The sequence below is a fragment of the Triturus cristatus genome, chromosome 4_1, assembly GCF_964204655.1.
Source record: "Triturus cristatus chromosome 4_1, aTriCri1.1, whole genome shotgun sequence".
Taxonomy (NCBI): Eukaryota; Metazoa; Chordata; class Amphibia; order Caudata; family Salamandridae; genus Triturus; species Triturus cristatus.
The window spans coordinates 140,449,523-140,469,124 of record NC_140585.1 but is presented as its reverse complement, the minus strand read 5'-3'; the positions used below and the strand labels follow the sequence as shown (position 1 = coordinate 140,469,124).

The window sequence follows — 19,602 nt, the reverse complement described above, 5'->3', positions numbered from 1 at the left end:
GCGGTACTTTGCAGGGGTGGGGGAGTCACTGACGGGCACACCCATCCCTGGGGGGGGGGAGAGGGAATGATGGGGGGGCCAGATGCATGAGTGCAATGGCCGGTGATACAGGGTTCGATGCTCGAAGAGAAGTGAAGAAGTGGATGAAGAACTGAAAGGGGTCATGGAGTGGAATGAGAGGCGAGTTGGGAGCTACGTGAAGGGAGTGAGTGGATGAAAGGTTGATGATGGGGATTCTTATTGGGTAATTGATGTTCATTGGTTATGTATTTGTGTTATGCAGCCTGGTCCTAATAAATGTCCTTATACGCTTAACAACAGCGTGGAGTGGTTCTTGCACGATGGTTACCAGTTCACTTTTAGCTGTTGGAAACCCTTGTCTGATGCCTTTTTTAATAAACTAGTGAATGCAGTGAGTAGTCTCCGTTCAAGTGACTCAAACAAATTAGAAACACACTCCTGAAAAAACATGACCTTTAAAAAACGAAAACCCAGGACTGGAGATATTTGGCGAAAAGTGCGTTACAACTGTAAATGTGCAATATATTTACCAGAAAGAGCTGGGTAAACATCACCCCACCCGTTTGAAATATCGGATCTGAATTGACCAAGTTTGCCAGTGCAATGTGCTTTAAAATGCACTTTTCCCAAAAAAGTTCAAAAAAATAGCAAGCTATGAGCCGTAGTATTTAACATCTCCATATATTATCTAATTTGTGTGTGAAAACACACCTCAGTCCCTACACGTGCTTGTTACTGTCGGCTATGACCATGAGGTTGCCAGGCAGCTCATCAAGACGCCTCATTTCTAGGACTCTGATTTTATTTTGCAACCTAATGTGTATGCAATAATAACAAACTATTTGAACTCACCCATCTGATAATAGTGGAACATGAAATCCCTGGACTAGAAACACAGTATCCTGAAAACAATTATATAGGAAAGAAATCTACTTGCCCTTCAAAACATGTCAGATCAGTTTCCCAGTTCAATACATGCGAGGAAAGGGTAGTCTGGCCAGGCCCACTTTGCATGCTGGGACTTGTAGTTCTGATTTGAGATGGTTGGTTTAGTTTAAGGCATCGAGTTTTTATGCTAGACTGGACTTCCATTTTATGAAATGAAAACAAAAATCAACTAAATTGTGCTTGTTTTGAATCGTGGTGCAAGGAGAGATGCAGACAGAAGCTGTGAGAAGCGATTCGAACACGTTGTTTTCATTCTTGTAATAAGCACACTCATCCGATTTTGTGAAGTTTTCTGCGAGGCTGATATGTTCTTCGAAGTCGGAATGTGTTTCTTTGAGTGAAGTAAATAGTCAGACCCTTTGCTAATAATTGTATTTAGTCCAGCAAATAACCATTCATGCAATTTATTAATGTGAAAAAATCGACCCTCACTTGATTTTCCCAATAGTTATATATGTATTTTTTAAACTTTACACAATTAAGGAAAATTGTGTTCAGAAACTCATTGTAAGGGAGACTGAAGGGCAGATTTACAAGCCTCTTGCGACACTTTTGTGCTGCCGTTGAGTCACTTTTGTGATGCTGCTGCGGCGTAAAATATAAAATATAAGCCAATTTACAACGTAACGCATCTAGGGAGTTGTAAAGCCCTACATTACATTATACCTGCATCAGGTATAATGTATGCAGGGTGGGCGTTCCCACGCAGGAAAGCCTCGTAAAAGTGACGCAGTGAAATCTACAAAATTTCACTGGGTCACTTCTAGGACGCCACTACGTCAAAACCTTATGCCTGCTTGAAGCAGGCGTAAGAAGTGACGCAGTGTAGTAAGAATAGGCCTCAAAATGCATTGCTAGAGTTGCATCGTGCTTGCAACACGACTCCAGCATTGCGTGAAAATTGTCCCAATTGTCAATCCTTGCGCCATGGTGCTCCGTGTTGTAAATACGGTGCATCCATGGTGGCGCAAGAGTATCGCATGCTGGCGCAGACAAAGTGACACATCTCTACAGATGAATCTCTTTCTTGTAAATCTGCCCCCATATTTGTTTTCATTCATTTATTCATTAGTTACTGTAAAATGGCACTGTCTGCAGAACTTTGCTTTGACCTAGACAGCAGCTGGAGGGGAAAGCAACCCCCCCCTCGCTGCACAAGATTACAAAACAAACATGTGGGGAAAAAAACGTGTTGGGTGTTGTTAGACCTCGGACAAGAGAAACTAAACATTAGTCGAAGCACTTACGTCAAAAAGAAATCAGAATATTGTAAATTGAGTAATCAGAAGATTTTCAATGAAATGTCCGTTTTTGTAGGTACAATTTGGCCTTTAAATGCACAGAAACAACAAGCATTGAAAATGCAATAGGTCTCGCCTTTCTTTAAGTTAAAGCCATTTGATTTGCTAATGATATTGTATAGTAAAGCAAATGGCTTGAACTTAATGAAAGACGAGATCTATTGCATTTTTAATGCTTGATTAGGACTTGTGCCATGCATATGTGTAGAAGTTCTGACAATCATGCACCCCTGGATTGTGTTAATTCCCATCACAGGGGTATATGTTCACAAGAACTAGAGGCTAAAACAGACAGGAGGACTCTGGAGTCACCACGCGTTGCAATGGGCTTGAAAACAAATGCAGCTCAGACTAAAATCTACCCGCCTCTCTCTGCCGGGACCAATCTAAAGTCCGACCCGTGAGGTGCACTCGCCAGCTGCGGAGAACAGCGCAGAGAATACTTCACCGGTCTAAGACGCTTTCTGCAGCGATCCGTGTGCGGCCTGCGATTTAAAGGCTAATGTCCCAGTGTGATTTCACTGGGAAAACGCACATAACACGGATTTCCTTGCGCAACTAGCAGAAAGCACGATCAAACCCTCTTAACATAGTTCTTGTGGTTAATACACCTATCACAAGGATCTGTGTGCAACCTGCAGTTTATTGGTTCGAATCCAAAATGAATTGCCCGTGGGTCTAATTCAACTGCCGCAGACCATGAGATGTGTGTGCATCTCACAGCCACAGGGTCCATTCGCAATATGATAGTTCGCTGGGTAAACGCAGTGGTGCCCACCTTCTATATGAACATGTACACCCCAGGTTTCAATCCCAGTGAGGGTAAATGCACATGCTGCAGAGCTCCGTGAAACCTGTATGCTACAGGTTCCATAAGAAATAAGGCAATGCAGCGTGTTATTGTGCTAGGTGAAGAGACATATGCAACAAGCAGGTCTGCAACAGCCGAGTAAGCAGCAGTTCATCTTGCTGTGGTTGGTAACGAGTACCAATGGGTTGGTTATACTAACATCCCCCAGAATATTCAGATTCCTGCTTTAAAACTACATAAAGTCATCTATTCGCCGTGCCGAGTCCAACATAGAGAACCAGGAGCATAGCTTCCATTGGTGCAGCGGGTGCAGCGGCACCAGGGCCCAGAGGCCTGATGGGCCAAGTGAACCCTGATTGTTGCTGTATTTTATAATTCAAACAATAGCGTCGGGGGAGGAGGAGTATAGAGGGGGTGTTTTCTTGCACTAGTGTCAATGACACACTGCATGAGAGGCAATACGGCAACAAAGATGTTTCTGGATTCACACGAGCTGGCGAATATAAGAGTCTTACTGCACACTGACTCACAGCTGCCCTTGTTGTGAAACAGGTGACTGCGTCAGCCTGAACATCCATTTACTGAAAACATGCCAAAATCCTTACTTACTACCTTAACGTTGCGCTAGTGGTGGCCTTCCTGTTTGCGATTTTAGTAAAGGTTTCACGGACATATTTGACACAAAAGTACGCCATAAGTGCCATATTTTAAAATGTTGCGCCAGTGACGAGATGCAGCAAAATAAAAAAGTGCTTAGCGGCTAATTAGGAGACACTGTCTCCCGCTGCAAGGAAAAGATCAAATCCCGGTGGGCGGGGCCAAAAGCGGACAGGGTGGCAACCAGGAGGGATTAAAATGCCTCCGGTACAATCATTGCACACTGTTTAACATAATTACTGACGAGAAACGACGCACGCCAATTAAAATTGAAGGCAGGACGGACATGTGACTTCTGGAACCGTATTGATTCCAAGAAGCTCTTGCATGGCGAGGGCAGAGCATGCGCGCTGCTAACGCCAGGCGAGACCTAAAAAACGGTTCCAAGAATACCCCAAAACGTAAAGAAGAAAAACTCTGATTTGTTATCTGTAAAATTCGATCCTAAATGTTTTAACCCCTTCGGTGCTCATGACGGAACGGTTCCGTCATGAGCCACGGTTGAGCTGTGCTCATGACGGAACCGTTCCGTCATGACCACGCCCGCGCAAGATTCCGTCAGCACAGCGGCGGAATCTGCGCAGCATAGAAGGGGTTAAGAGAGCCAGGTTGCTACATTTAGACTACGATTTACAGTTAATTAATGAATTCCCTTGTATTCAAAGTCCCCTAGAGTGAGTGGCTTGTGCCGGTTTAGAGGGGAAACATCATTCAAACTCCTCCAGCCTTTAGCCTCGAACACATTTCTTCCGAGCCACAGCCGTTCATTGGTTTTCTCGGGGGGCTTGAAAAAGAAAGATAATGGACGAGCTGATTGAGCTCTCTTGAACCTCTCGCAAATGGAACTACCGTTATTGGAGCATCCTTCTTCCAAGAGAAAGCTATGTTGCCGACATTGCAAGTAGAAGAGAACGATATCTCAGCAGGAGTGGTGTAATGTTTCGATGATACTCGTGCTGTGGAAAAATGAGCAACCTTCGAGCATTGATGGAAAAAGGAAGTGTGGGGAATGGGGAAATGAAGAGAGATGAAGCAATATTAACGCAGCTGTCCGTGCAGTTGAAGAGCTGCGTCATTATTTTAACAGAATGTGAAGGGAATAGGAAATGAGGGATTAGGGCGCACGCAAGGATAAAAATCAGCAGCTGTAAACAAAACCCGTGGAGAGACCAGGGCTAGATACTGTAGTCCCAAGTGATGCGGGAGCAGGAAATAAGTCAGTTGCTGACGCGCTATAGCGAAGCACAACTCACCTTAGAGCTGCGCGACCCCTGCAGTAACTACTTGGTGAGGGCGATGATGTGATCGCTACAAGGTGTTCACTTGCTCGGTGAACAGTCCTTTACTGACTTCCCGAAACATGCTTGGCGCTCTTCATCGCCGTCATGGAAGCAGCGTTCTTCTCCATGACTGCGAACTTTAAAAATCATACAAATTAATTACCCAATTGTGCTACAAAGAACGCGCAAACATATTTTACAGCATGTGCATGAGCAGTCGTGTTCAGGCGCAACTGAGATCGGGAGCAGAAAAGGTAAATACGGCGAGCCGCATATGAAGAAAGTCGCACGCTCGCCATGAAACTGAAAGCACGGTTAAGTAAAAGCATTTGACACCGTAATTGAAAAAGACAAGGAGGAGGGGCCATCACACACCATGTAGTGTGATGGCCAAACAAAAGGTTCTCCGAGTGAAATCGCCAGAGACGGAATGAAGCACTCAAAGGAGGGGCATATACACAAATGCACCAATAACAAGCCTACATTTCTGAATGCCACAGATAGTAACCAATGGCAATTGGTGGGTTTGCCAAACCACACAGAACAGATATAACAGATCAATTGGAGCTCGACCTAAAAAGGTCAGAACCGGCAACCGCTCGTTTTCACATCTCGCAGCGGTCCACGGTAACCCTCTCCCCTTACACCCTCACCTAACTGATAACCATTTGTGGTACAGAAAAAATGTAAAACTTGCTTTTTCAAAGGTTATGGTATTTTCCGTCAGTTGATCCTAAACCTAATTTCCACTTCTGACAGTCGGAAAGACAGGGAGCTTTCTAGCGCCGTGATGTCCCCTAGGAGATGAATGTCTGCACTTTATAAATACAGTAAATAACTAAATGAATAAATATACAAGAGTAATATGTTACACAAAAAAAGATACAGAAACACAACATCCTGGAAAGAGCTAACACTTAGGAAATGAAAGATGAAGGACCCCATTTAAAATATAAATAGGAACTAAATCACGGACATGAATTACCTTAACATTTTTACTTTCATTATGCACAAATCAATCAGTGTTTTTCTATTAAAGTTAAGGACATGAATGAAGGGTCCGATAGGGACCCGTTTCAATATCCGGTTTAAATTACTACAGAGCTCAAGAACAGAATATATCCATCCACTTAACGTCCTCTCCACACCTGAAAGTATTGCCATTAGCCGGCGTGCATGTGATACCCTCCGACCAACCAGAGGCTTGCAGCCGCACAGAGCCATGTTACAAACGGGGTTTCACATTTGAAATGCATTGAAGCTCTGTGCTGCTGTAGATCGATAGTGGCAAGAGGAGCCAGAGGCTCCCGAGCAAATCTCCCAAACTAATCGCAGTGGTACCTTAAAAGACATGGCTCCAGGGCCGGACTGGCTACTGGGCTTTTCTTAAAAAACAATGCAAAACATGTTTAAACAAGCATTTGCAATGCAATAGGTCTCGCATTTGCGAGAGTTTAAGCTATTCGCATTGTAAATGACAACGCCTTTTATTTATCTGTTTTGATAATTAACACATAAAGAGAATAAATTGTCATTTACAATGCCAATAGCTTAAACTCTTGTAAATGTGAGACCTATTTCATTTCCAAGAAGCGGCCACCATTGTTCTGGGCTGCTTGGAAAGTGAAAGCGTGCTTGGCGTGCTGAATGTTGCAGGAAAGCAAGGTATTTTTTTGTTTAAGAAGTTTTTATTGAATTTTCAGAGAAAAAGAAAAAGAAAAACAGATGCTACAATAAACAAATATTCCAATATAGCGCCATAAAGAGATAGTATATAAACGAAGTTGGTTTACAATAACTAGGCAAACAAAAAAGGATCAATAATAGGGCAATTTAAGGAAAAGGCACTGATAAATGGGATAGGAGGAAAAGGGGGGAAGAAAAGAGAAAAGACCAAAGAGAGGAGAGGGAAAGAGAAAAGAGAAAGCCAGAGAGAGAAGAAAATGAAAAGAGAATGAATTATCACATGGGAGGGTGCGAGGAGAGATAAGTAGTAAAAGGGAGCCAAAGAAGATCAGCTTTGATTTTTGGGGAAACAGAAGAGGAGGAAACAGAAGCAATCCTATGTTCGTCACAAATAAAATTCCACCAAGTAATTGACGACAGTTTAGAATTGTCTTTCCATGCAGACAGGATCACTTTAAATGCTAATGCAATAAAAAGATCAAATAACCTAGAATTAGGTAAAACAGTTTCCATATCAGGAGCTAAAGAACCTAAAAAGATATTTACAAAAGTTAAGGTTGCATTAAAGTTGAAAACTGACATGCATACATTCCAAATTGAATTCCAAAAAGATAGAACAGATGCACATTCATATAGCTGATGAACTAATGTACCAGTTTCGGTAGAGCAGGACCAGCAAAGGGGAGAGGATGTAGGGGAAAACTTACAAATAGCAACAGGAGTAATAATGGCTCTATGATACAGAAAAAACAGAGATTGGGTTATCCTGGCTGCAGCCGAAACTTTAAATAATTTCGACCATAATTTGGTCATTAGCATTAGATAACAATAACTTATAAACAGTGGCAGCCTTAAGTTTATGCACCGGGAATAGAGAATATAATGGTGAAGAGGGTATTAAAGGGGGCGAAACTGATGGGAGAGAGTAAGTAGCTAATTGGGTTTGTATAGCATTAGAGATAATAATGTATTCCTTGTAAAAGGAGTCAGGGAGCTGATATCGTGTCTGTAGTTCTTGGAAGGAGATGATAGAAAACCCATTCAAAAACTGATGCACAAAAAAAATCTCCTTTTCCTTCCAGTATTGGTAATAGAAAGATCTACCTTTATATTTAAGAAATTTGTTATACCATAGGGTGGAGATTAAAAAACATTGGATAGGGGATAGATCTTTAAGAAATGTATTGTACAGCAATTCACGGGAGTATTTTAATACAGGACTTTTAGACAAAAAGGTGCAGTTGGACATAAATGTAACATGCTGAAACTGAAACTCTTTTAGGAGCGACCGCTCAAAGATAATCCAACGAGGAATAGGCGTATCCCCGAAATCGAAGGCCAATGAGAAAGATTGTTTAATCAAGAAAGCAGAGTGGTATACTTTAAAATTAGGGAAGCGCACTCCCCCCTCGTCTTTGGGGCAAATAAGTTTGTTCAAAGCAATGCGGGAGTGCTTATTGTTCCATAAAAATTTAATACATAGAGAGTTTAATTGGGAAAAGAATGTGTTAGGGATTTTGACAGGAAGCATAGAAACCGTGTAAAGGATATGAGGAGTGACCATCATCTTAATAGTATCTAGTCTACCCCACCATGATAAAAATAAAGGGGACCACACGAGGAGAAGAGATTTCAATTTATTCATTAGTGCGTTAACGTAAATTTGATAGTATCCGCTATATTAGAGGCAAACCAAATGCCAAGGTATTTAATTTTGGAGGGACACCATGCAAAGGCAGTATCCGCAAACATAAATTGATAACATATCGAATTTAAAGGGAGAACCTCTGTTTTAGATAGGTTAAGTTTGTACCCAGAAATAGAAGAGTAAAGGCGGACTTCCTCTAAAAAGGGGGGAAGGGATTCACTGGGATTGGACATGTATACCAATATATCATCCGCGTAGGCAGATAATTTAGTTTCAACAGAAGCAGAGGCAAAACCTTTAATTTTGGGATTGGTTTGAATACGCTCAAGGAAGGGTTCCAAACACAGGATAAAAAGTAATGGGGAGAGAGGACAACCTTGTCTGGTGCCTCTAGATAGGGGAAAAAATTGAGAAAATTGGTTATTAACAAAAATACTAGCCCTCGGACAAGAGTATAACAGTTTGATAAAAGAAATAAAATTAGGGCCAAAACCAAACCATTGTAGTGTATGAAACATAAACTGCCAATTTATACGATCGAATGCTTTTTCAGCGTCCAGAGACAAAGCAGCCAGAGGATCTTTATAATTTTTACCATGGGACAGGATGTTCATGAACATTCTAGCATTATCGGAAGCCAATCTACCTTTGACAAAACCCACCTGGTCAGTCTTAATCAGAAGGGGTATGATAGAATCAAGCCGAGACGCAATAATCTTAGCGAAGATCTTGCAGTCGTAATTAATTAGGGAGATTGGGCGAAAATTTTTACAAAAAGAGTGGTCCTTATCAGGCTTAGGGATAATGACGATCAAGGCATCCATAAAGGAGCCAGATGCTTTCGCATCAGTAATGAAGGAATTAAACAGTTGCAATAATTTAGGGGCAAACAAAGATTTGAAAGTACAATAAAACTCTACCGGTAATCCGTCCGGACCAGGGGCTTTTGACTTCTTTAAAGCTTGTAGGGCAGTAAGTATCTCTTGTAAAGTAATATCCGCCTCTAAAGTGGAAAACTCAGCATTCAGAGACGGGGGAGCAGGGAGTCCAGAAAAAAACTTATCAAGGTTGTGAGAGGAGGGGAATGTGTCATCTGAATAAAGAGATCGATAATAGTCATGAAAGACCGCTGCAATTTCTTCATCAGAGGACACCAGATTATTGGTGGATTCATCCATGATCGGACCAATGGTCTTACGTTCAGAGCGAATTTTTAAATAATTCGCTAGCATTTTACCTGCTTTATTTTGCCCTCCATGAAATTTAGACTTAATTCTAAGTAAAACATTGCAGGCATCAACAGTCGCAATTTTGTTAAGGTTGGTTTTGGCTGTAATTAAATTCTTAAGTGAGTCAGCATTTTTGGAGGAGAAATAGTCATGTTCTAATTTTTTGAGCTGTTGTAATTGGTCCTCATACTTTTTCACATTGGCCTTCTTTTTCCGGGACACAAAAGAAATAGTAAAAGCACGGAGAGCCGCCTTAAAAGCATCCCAATTGTTAGGAATGGAAGTGTCTGATGGGTTGTTAAAGGTAAAAAATTCGTTAATAAAGGAGGTGGCTTCTTTAAGATAAACTGTATCCGATAGCAGGTGAGTGTTGAACTTCCAGCGATTAAATTTGGTGGAGGTAAGTGAAAGGTCAAAAACAGCATAGACAGGGGCATGATCTGAGATAAAGATAGAGCCAATTTCAGATTTTTGGATAGATGGAAGAAGGGATTTGCTAGCCAAGATATAATCAATTCTGGATCGGGTTTGGTGTACATTAGAAAAGAACGTATATTCCAACAAATCAGGGTTACAGGTTCTCCAGACATCATACATTGGGCGAGAGGCAATGGCCGATTGAAAGGATTTATGGGTCTTATCCGGTTGAAATTTGTACTTTGATAAGCGGTCCGAAGAAGGATCCAACCACTGATTAAAGTCGCCTGCTACAATAATATTAGGACAGTCAGCAGTGGAGAGGAGAATTTTGATATCATTCCAAAATTTTGGATCCGGTTTCACAGGGCCATAAATGTTTAACAAAACTAGCGTTTTATTGTATAAAACAATCTTGGCCATTACCCATCGACCTGCATCATCATTTTGAGAAGAAATAATTTGCACAGATAAAGTTTTGTGGAACAGTATGGCAACCCCCCCTTTTTTGTTGACAGCAGGAGAAAAAACAACTTGGCCTACCCACTGCCTTTTTAATTTCAGCGACTCGACATCATTACAATGAGTTTCTTGAAGAAAGGAAATTTGAGAGTTGAGTTTAGATAAATGAGAAATTACCTTTTGTCTTTTAACAGGGTTTCCAAGACCACGGACGTTCCACGTAACAAAATTACACATACGCGAGGGTCAGGGGAATGAGATACACATGATGAGGAAAAACTTCAAGGACAAAACGACACTGGAAGACAAAATGCGCATAGAGGTTACAAAAGGAAGCAACAGAACATAAAACCACATTACTAAGAAAAATCAACAAGCCTTTAGCAATGTAATAAATAAAGAGAGGTCTAAAAGCGTCACAACCGAGGTGAAGTGAAGGGAAAAAAGCAAAGAGGAAACATGGGAAATCTCGAAAGAGGAAAGGAGTGACGCACCAACCAAAGGAAGACTGAAGTAAGAGAGTGTGAGAAAGAACAGGGGAAGGAAAGAAGGTAAGCAGACGCAGAGAGTATAGGAAAGCATAGAAAGAAAACAGGTCAAGGAAAAGAGTCCAGACCTGAAGGACATCAATAAAAAAGTGAAGTTGGAGCGTGATGAGACTGGAGAGAAGACAGCGGTATAAACCACATGGATAAGATTGGAAGCAGGAATAAACCTGGTACTTGTAAGAAAGGAGCAAAGAAAAGACGATATGAGGGAAAGAAGAAAGAATTGAACAGGAAGAGCCAATAACGAAGAAGAAGAAACGTGATTAACAAACATACAATACGTAATAGAGCATATGGAAAGCTATATATACGAAGTATCTAAGGTAACCAGAAAAAAGCTGTTGAGAACACCACACTAAAGCAGCAATAAGAAGAAGCACTCAATGATTAGTGTCCATATTCCGAGAGGAGATGTTATTAAGAAACAGTTTCAATTTTCCCGGGTCATCAAAGGATCTTGTCTGGCCGTCGTGGGTGATCTTGCAGATGGAGGGATGGAGAATGCCATACTGGACGTTCAAGTGTCTCATTTGTGGACGCAGTGCAAGGAATTCCTTGCGTCGAGCGTTGGTCGCATTGGAGACATCTTGTGAGATAAAAATATTGTGACCAGACCACGATAGGGGACGTTTAAGTTTAGCTGCTTTAAGTACAGTCATAAGTTCTGTGAACTCCAGAAAAAGCATGATAATACCACGGGGTTTGGTGGAATTCGATTGAAGGCGACCTAAGCGGTGAGCTCTCTGTATATTCAAGGGTGTAGATGATTGAAGGCCCAAGAGATCATGAAGGAATTTTCGAAGGAAAAGCACCATATCAGGACCCTCAATATTCTCTGGCAAGCCAAAAAGACGGAGGTTATTCCTTCGATTACGATTCTCCAAGTCCTCAGTATGGAGCTTTAGTTTGTGAATCTCTTGTTCCAATAACGGTATTTTTGTGGCAACATCCTGAACGTCACTGACGCGCTGTTCTAACTCAGTCACCCTACCTTCCATGACAATCCATCGGTCCTCTATTTGTTGCAATTTTTCATTCGTGGCGACCATAAAGGGTTGAAGACCACGCACTTCCTCTAGTATATTATCTAGAACTGGACTTTGTGACGAAAGAATAGGTGAAGGCGGGTCATTCTTCTGCCTTTTGGGCTTTGCGCCAGAAAAAGACGGTTTACTTGGAGGATGGGAGTCACTAGACATCTTGGCAATTTGACTAGACACCTTCTTGGCGGGAAAAAATATGCGGAATTCTCTCATACGCTGTAAAATTTGACGAAGAGTCTCATAAAGCCATTACAGCATCACCTTAGAACAAATAAAATAAATAAAGCTGAATCGCATCCAGCCTGTAGCTCTGAAAACACCAGAACATAGGGGTTAATCACGGCTCCTCTGAAGAAAAGACAAAATTATGAGACCTTCTCCTGAGAGAAAAACAGTACAGAACAAGCATGGCCAGGGGATATTGGCAACTGTTGAACTTAGAACGGACTCCCTCTCGGAGAAAAATGAAGCATTAAAGCATCAAGGCATGACTGGATCCAGAAAATGCGTGCGCGGTGCTGCAGGAATAAGATACGGGCGCCTCGATACAAAATGGCCGCCGTCGAGGATTACCTCAGGAATTCAGACCGCCACGTCTCCGGGTGATAGGAATGATGAAAACAGCCGACGAAGGGCAATTCCGAATCACGACATGTTCCGATGGCAGATTCTTCTGGAGACAGCAACCGCAGCTCGCTGGGAAGCCTTCCACACAGCTACATAGCACCGCGTCCAAGCGGAGCTAACGGAGATCCGCCATCTTCCCTCGGCGTCCAAGCCACGCCCCAGGAAAGCAAGTTATGAGTGTAGTAGGAGAAACTCATTAAAGAAGATAGTGCTTACAGACTTAATAAGACATACTGTCTAACAACAGAAGTAAAAGGGCCAGTCCTCATGGGAGGTTACAAATGAAGACAAGGCGGTACTAAGGAGGGACTAACAAGCCTATTAACGAATCAGAAGCCAGCATTTACAAAGGACAATGATACCAGCCAATAATAAATATGGGCGGGGAGTCGTTGGAGCTTCAAATCCATAATTGTACACAGCATACATTGCGGAGCAGCGCATAAGCTGCCTAGGCTCGACCTAACAACATCAATCAGCAGCCCGGCGACAAAGGCACCAATAGACTTCTGGTGACATGGCAGGCAGAGACCCACAGTCATTGCTATGGCACTAGAAAACAGGGTTGCTTAGGCCAGAAACACAATAGTCAGAGGTCAAATTAGGCCAGTACATGGAAGCATAAGGCCCATGTCACCTCATAGAGGGCTGGAACTAAACCTATACAACATACCTCAGAGCACAGGTCTGGCCCGAAGAAGATTTATCTGTCGTTAAATTTGAAGGATCTTGGTACATGTAGCAACTGGATTATCGTAAGAAGGACTCCGTAATATTTAAGCCCTTTAGAAGCTGTAAGTTTAACGTGAAACGTGTAGGCTGTGGCTGTATTGCATATGATGGACTTGTTTTTAACAACTTATGTTTTTTGATCCTTGAACTTTAAAAGATTGGACTGTATAAGGAAAACATCCGTGAACGACAAAAAGTGTTTTTTATGTAAAAGAGTTTATAAATGCGGACTATATGTCTTTGGAAAGTAACGAACAAAAAATGTTTCAGGTATTTTTTCAATAACAGCCATTAAAATTGAAAAAATGATGAATGCTCTATAAATAGTGATTGTTGATGAATAGAGATTGGCTCCCTACCAACAAATGACGTTGTGTTTCCTCATTAGACACACAAGCTATATGATTAGCATTTGCAAAAATCATGGTAGGAAAACGATAATTAGCTTGCCAAAATGCATTTCTCTTTCGAACTCAAAGGCTGCACCAGTGTCACTCAGGTAAAGGACCAATGTGCCTGTACAGAAATGAGGATGGCCAATAATTGTACTGAAGTAGCCTATTGTTCAACCTGCACATAAAGCTTACAATTGTATAGTTAAGAGCAGTACACCTCCTTGTTGCTTTAGTAATGATCCAAGCCTCTCCAATGAATGTACTCTACACTAATTTGGGAGAATGTGCGAATTGTGTCTCATCTCCCTCAATTGTGGCTCCTAGCTCCGGTACAGAGACATTTTGCTATCCTCTGTGGGTGGGTCTTAAACACTTGTTGTGTGCCCCAACTCACAGACCATCAAAGTTGGCTTGCACAAAACGGATTGTTGAAGTAAACCAAGATGGCCGTCATTAAGAGGCCCAGAACTCCAACTCCCACTTGAGGGGCAGGTGGTACAGTGCACTGCTATGGTCATGTAGGCAGGGTATCATTGGGCACTGGCTGACATCTCCACCGTTAAGAAAGTATAGTTTACTGACCTGTCACTCGTGTAGTGCTTTTACCTATCGCTAATAAAAATGAATGCATCTTGTAATTTTTTCTTTGTCTTTCAACAAATTAAAGAAATAAGAAATTGGCTCCAAAGCGAAAACTCTGCCCACTTTCGTGATCTTCAACAGTCAATTTCCTGTTTTTTCCGACCATACCTAAATGCTTTGTTGACACTGGCTGGGTGAGCTTTGGTTTACACATTGTTGCTGTGGTGGTGATGCTTGTCGGCTCCATACGATGGTGACCTTGTACTGGTAAATGTGTATATATTACTGGATCATCAACTGACATCGAGTTGGCGGGAAGGAAGCGAGCTTTACTCTATTTACAGGTCTTTTCTTCCCCCTTACTGCAGCATCCCTTTGCATATATGATTCTGCAAGTGCAGCGTGGAACTGCAGTACATCACACAGTAACACAGATTACTCAAGTGAATAGTAACAGCTGGCTTAAGCTGTTGAGGGTAGTATGTTGAACTGTGCTGCCTCTGTGATATGGGCAAACCCCCCCCCCCCTGAAACCATGTAACTGGTAGATGTGAAAAGAAAGTGTTCTGAGCCAAAGCTGGCATCTCCCCGGTAGGCAAGCAATGCCATCACACCACAGCCATTCAATGTTGCTTTTCATGTCTGTAATGTATACTGCGAGCAAAGTCAGCAATACGACTCTGCTGCCTCTGGCTCCCCCCTCCACTCTAGACACGCTCGCCATCACTCTTTGGGACACACAACACGCCGAGTGACACAGCATCTTAAATGCACAGTTGTGAGCCTTCTCAAAGGACGCCAACTCACTAAAACAGCGTCACCCGCCAGTAGCAAGAAGCAAGGTAAGCCTGCGTGTGACTGTTGGTGTAATCACTTACGGGGCATAGATGATGGGTGCAGTCAAGCAGCCATGTGCAATGGTGAATTCGAATGTGTCAGTACTGTCTTCAGATGCTGGCGTGGTAAATTATGGTGTATGCACAAAGCATTTCTGGCACTGACTGACTGAAATGAGAGCAAATCGTATCTTTGGGCAGTACCGAATATCTCTTTAGCAGGTCTGCAATGTGTCATACAATATGCCGCCACAAGGTGGTGAAGAACGGCAAAGCAAGATGCGTGCTTTATTTTCCCAAGCCTTAAACCAGCAATTACACTGGAGTTACCACCAGCCAACCTCATGTATACCGGTGGCACAGTAAGCCACTGTGGCACAACCTACTTCAGTATCCCCATACAGCAAGCCCCTTGACTTGCCATAAAAGCCTTGCACAAATAAATTAGGGGTGTGTGAAACTCATATAAATTACTTTTGCGTAATTGTGGAAAATTTCGTTAAAATTATGCAAGACAAAAAACATGCATTCTCGCCTCAAGCACTTTGCGCAAAAATAAAAAATAAAAAGCATTAAAAACGCAACGGATGTTAACAAGAGTCGTAAACATTCTGTCATTTTTGAGGAGGGATTTCTATCTGCGCAACCCCTATTTACACGAAATTGCGTGTAATTTAGCAAAATTTCTCAGATTACACCGGTGTATTTGAAATTTCGGCCAGGCCTAAAATAAAATTGCTTCTCAAATGGCAAGTGCTTTTCACTAAAGCATCTTCTGCTATAACTGAGATTCAGCCATAAGGGTAAAGTTAGTGCTAGTGACTTCTCAGTCGTGGCTGTACCAAATTCCTAAAATTAAACCCAAACTGTAACTGGATGTGAAGCGCTCCATTACAGCTAATGTGGCATTAACAGCTATGCTCGGTATCGACCCTTCCTCAACTTTTGGCCGAGCTGTCAGTGTCTTTCTTGATTTCGCAAGGCACTGCATGGATTATAGTGATAACCACTATATTTTCTGGGGTGATGGGATGTATTTTGCATGCTCGGTGATTGCTTCTTAATTAAACAAGCATTGGCCGCGTGGCCGTACAAGTAACGGCCGTGCGGCCCTGAAATCAGAAGTGATCGTGATAGCGAGGACACGCTCTGCGCGCGCAGCAGTGATCGCGCTGGGAGGCAGATGGCCGCGAAAGTGAAAGTGATGGCGTTGGCGATCAAGCGTGGCGAGCGATGCGCTGAATGAGCATGAGGAAGAAAGCCTCTGCTCGTAAGCGCGCGACCGCGCACATGCACTGTAGCTCTAGGCCAGAGGTAGCATTTTTTGGAGCCCTCACAAAAAGTCTCGCCAGACCAGCGCATGCGCTGGGTCAAGCGAGACCTAAAAAGTAAGCTTTAAAGCTATTTGTTTTGCATAGTTCATTTAGCAGCGCTGGAAGCTGCCCAGCAACAAAATCAGCCCCCTCAGCAGTGAACCTGGACCATACCCTGCCACACCAGCAAAAAGCGCCCTGTAGCCAGTCCGGCCCTGCATGGCTCACTAAAAAACTTGGAAAAATTGAACAAGATTGTGCCCTGTACAGGCCGTGAATGTACTGACAAACATTGGTGAAGGTGGAGGTAGCCACATTTCAAACATCTTCAACCTAAAGTAACAGTATCTTTTGTGGCCCATATGCAGGGTTTATGTCCTGAGCTGCAGCAGCTCCTCCCCATCCTAGCACAGACTGTCGATCGACCCATTGCCACATGCAGGCTAACAATGGACCACCTCCAGCAGGTACAGCACATGCTGCGACTCCCCTGACTCTGGCCTTAAGGCATGATAGGAAGGCTTCTGAGCAGAAAGGTTCATGCTGCTTAGTCAGTGAAATTCGGGGGTGTCAATCTCAAATTTCTCAAGTAAAAAGGCAGTGGGCTGCAGGGCGGTGGGGTGAGAAGACTAAGGTTTGGGATGGACTGTTTAAATGAGAGACAGGGTAAGTACTGAATAGCATTAGATGGGTCTCTGTCTAGAAACTCTTAGAGGGTGAACAATGAAGGGCTGGAAGGCTTCCCCGAGTGACTGCATTTATCCCATCGCTTTTTGAGTGTTTGATTACCAGTGGTATGCCTGGAAGCTTGGGACTCGCACAGGTTGCTCTGCCTATTACTACCAATGTTTGCGAATTCTAAAAAGTAGTTAATTTGATCGCTTTCAAGGAGTACTTCTGTGGGTGCATATTTACTATTTTTTTTGTTAAAACGGTAACTAAATACATTCATGTAACCACTTCAAAAGCTAGAAAGGTTTAAAGGCGAAATGTGAACAATAAGAAAACAGACTCACACAACATAGCAACTCAAATCCCCCAGGCCCAACCTCAAAGCCAAGGATGTGTTTGGGGTCTGTCACACACCTAACACCCTCCTTGAAGCTGCACCCCTGCCCATCCCACTTGGGTCTGGAAGTTCTCTCTGGAAAGCCATGACTACGGTATGTACAACACAAAGGGATGGAGTCCCTGCCCTAAGATCACTTATTTTAAATGTATTTTTATTACAGGTGCTCTTTTTTGTCTCTGTTACAGAAGCTTTGATGTTAGAGATTGTAGTGTCCTAGCATGGACACGTTCTAGTGTTCATGCATGTGTGTAATACTCTTTACACCCACCCACCACCTACGTCACTGGGTCAGGTGACGAGGGTAATAAAAGGGCCGAGCGCACGTGCTCGAGGCCAGTTCCCTACTACCCCAACTATGTGTCTGTGTCCGTTACTGCTGCCGAGCATGAGGGCCTAGGGCCCAACATAACAATGGCGACGAGGGTTGTAAGCCCCAGCGTGCAGCTGCCCAGCTAATATGAAGAGGGGGAGAGAGCTGCCTGCGTGTGAACCCCCAGCAGGCACGAACAGCGCCTGATCGCCTCCGGGCGTGTGAAGAGCCCCGGGCGTAAGCGATGACCGGGAGTCCACCCCGCACCGCCGCGAAGACCTGCGGGCGTACACACCGTCCCAAAGTGAAGTAGAGGAAGTCGGGTGCCCACCCCGACCCCAGCGTGCGTGATTGCCGTTGTCACCCTGGGCGTGGAAGTGCCGTAGGAGAAAGGCGGACCGACCGGAGCCCACCCGTGTCGGCCGCGACCCCGATGGAAGGAAGCCGATCGGAGCCCACCCGCGTTGAAGAGAGGCCCAGCCGGGCTGAAGGTGAGCGATTGTGGGGCGTAGAAAGGAAGCCTATGAGCCGCGGCATGCATCTGCCACGGACCCGCCAAAGCCCCAAATGAAGCGGAGTCCACCCGCAGCACTAAGCAGGGACCTCGTCTCCCCTGACTGAATACACCGCCCAGCTTAGCGGCAGCACCACTCCCCCGCCCCGGTCGGCGAGCGAATGCAGGAGCTGCCGAGGGGGCGGGAGAGAAAGTACAAGTCAGCGCGCGGCCGACGCCGTTTGAGAACTTGGAAGCCTGCACTGCACGCGGAGCCCGCCGGCCATTGCCGGTACTTAGCACCAACCCTCCCCCGCCCCGAGCAGCGTGAAAGCAAAGGAGCTGCTGCGGGCGGGGAGAGCAAATTACACACAAGCGGTGGCATTCACTGAAAGGCCCGTAAAAGCGGCGAAGGACTCTGCGAGTGTTGCCCCCCCCCTTCCCTGCCACGCGAAGACTGCAGGTAGCTGCCGCGGGCAGGGAAGGCGTTCATAAAAGTAAAGAATAGCCGCCGTCGGCCATGGGAACATGCCCCACTCATTGCCAGGGCGAGTGTCAAAGCGGAGCCCACCCGCAGTTAGGCAAGGACTGTAGCACCCCCTCCCCGCCGCGCAGCGTATGGAGCGAGAGGCTGCTGCGGCGGGGTGTGTAAAAGAAAAGGGAGCGCCCGGCCTAGAGACAACAGGACGGTGCCAGCGCCGCTCTGGAGTGAGCCACAGAGCCCACACCCTCCTGCAACAAATAAAGCACATGTAGTGCACACCAAGCCCCAGCCACCATCCACACGAGGAATACACTGCCCCATGGAGTGATGCTTCATCATCCTGTGGACAACACTGTCAATGCCTGTGCCCCCCCCCCGCCTCTAAATAAATGCAAAAGAGACGTACCTGCTGTCTGGCCCCGTGTCCTGCACTCCACTGTTCTGCCTGGCTCCAGCTCCCCTCCACAGCCTGAGTGAAGCCTGGAAGAGAGAAGACAACAGGGCATAAAGTTCTGGCAGCCAAGAAGGGTGCTGCTGCATGGAGATAAAAGCAACACCGCCATCTAGTGGCCACTGGTGGTACTGCAGCACAAGAGAAATAAACAAGCCTGCAGCAAGCCAAGGAAATCCGGCAGCCACAGGAGACCGACGGATTGCGGCGCAAGGAAGAAGAGACAGTGTGCCACAGGGATGCAGCACCATCCCGC

At 44.4% G+C, this 19,602-nt stretch overlaps 1 long non-coding RNA gene across 1 annotated transcript in view; it reads right to left on the bottom strand.

The window, feature by feature from the left end:
* LOC146851280 (uncharacterized) overlaps positions 1-19,385 on the bottom strand; it is a 48,968-nt gene extending 29,583 nt beyond the window's left edge. Inside the window, exons 1-2 of the long non-coding RNA XR_014980715.1 lie at positions 19,302-19,385; positions 10,638-10,758 (exon numbers count right to left, since the gene is read on the bottom strand). This is a non-coding gene — a long non-coding RNA (uncharacterized LOC146851280). The remainder of the gene's footprint in view (positions 1-10,637; positions 10,759-19,301) is intronic.
* Positions 19,386-19,602: the final 217 nt, after the last annotated feature.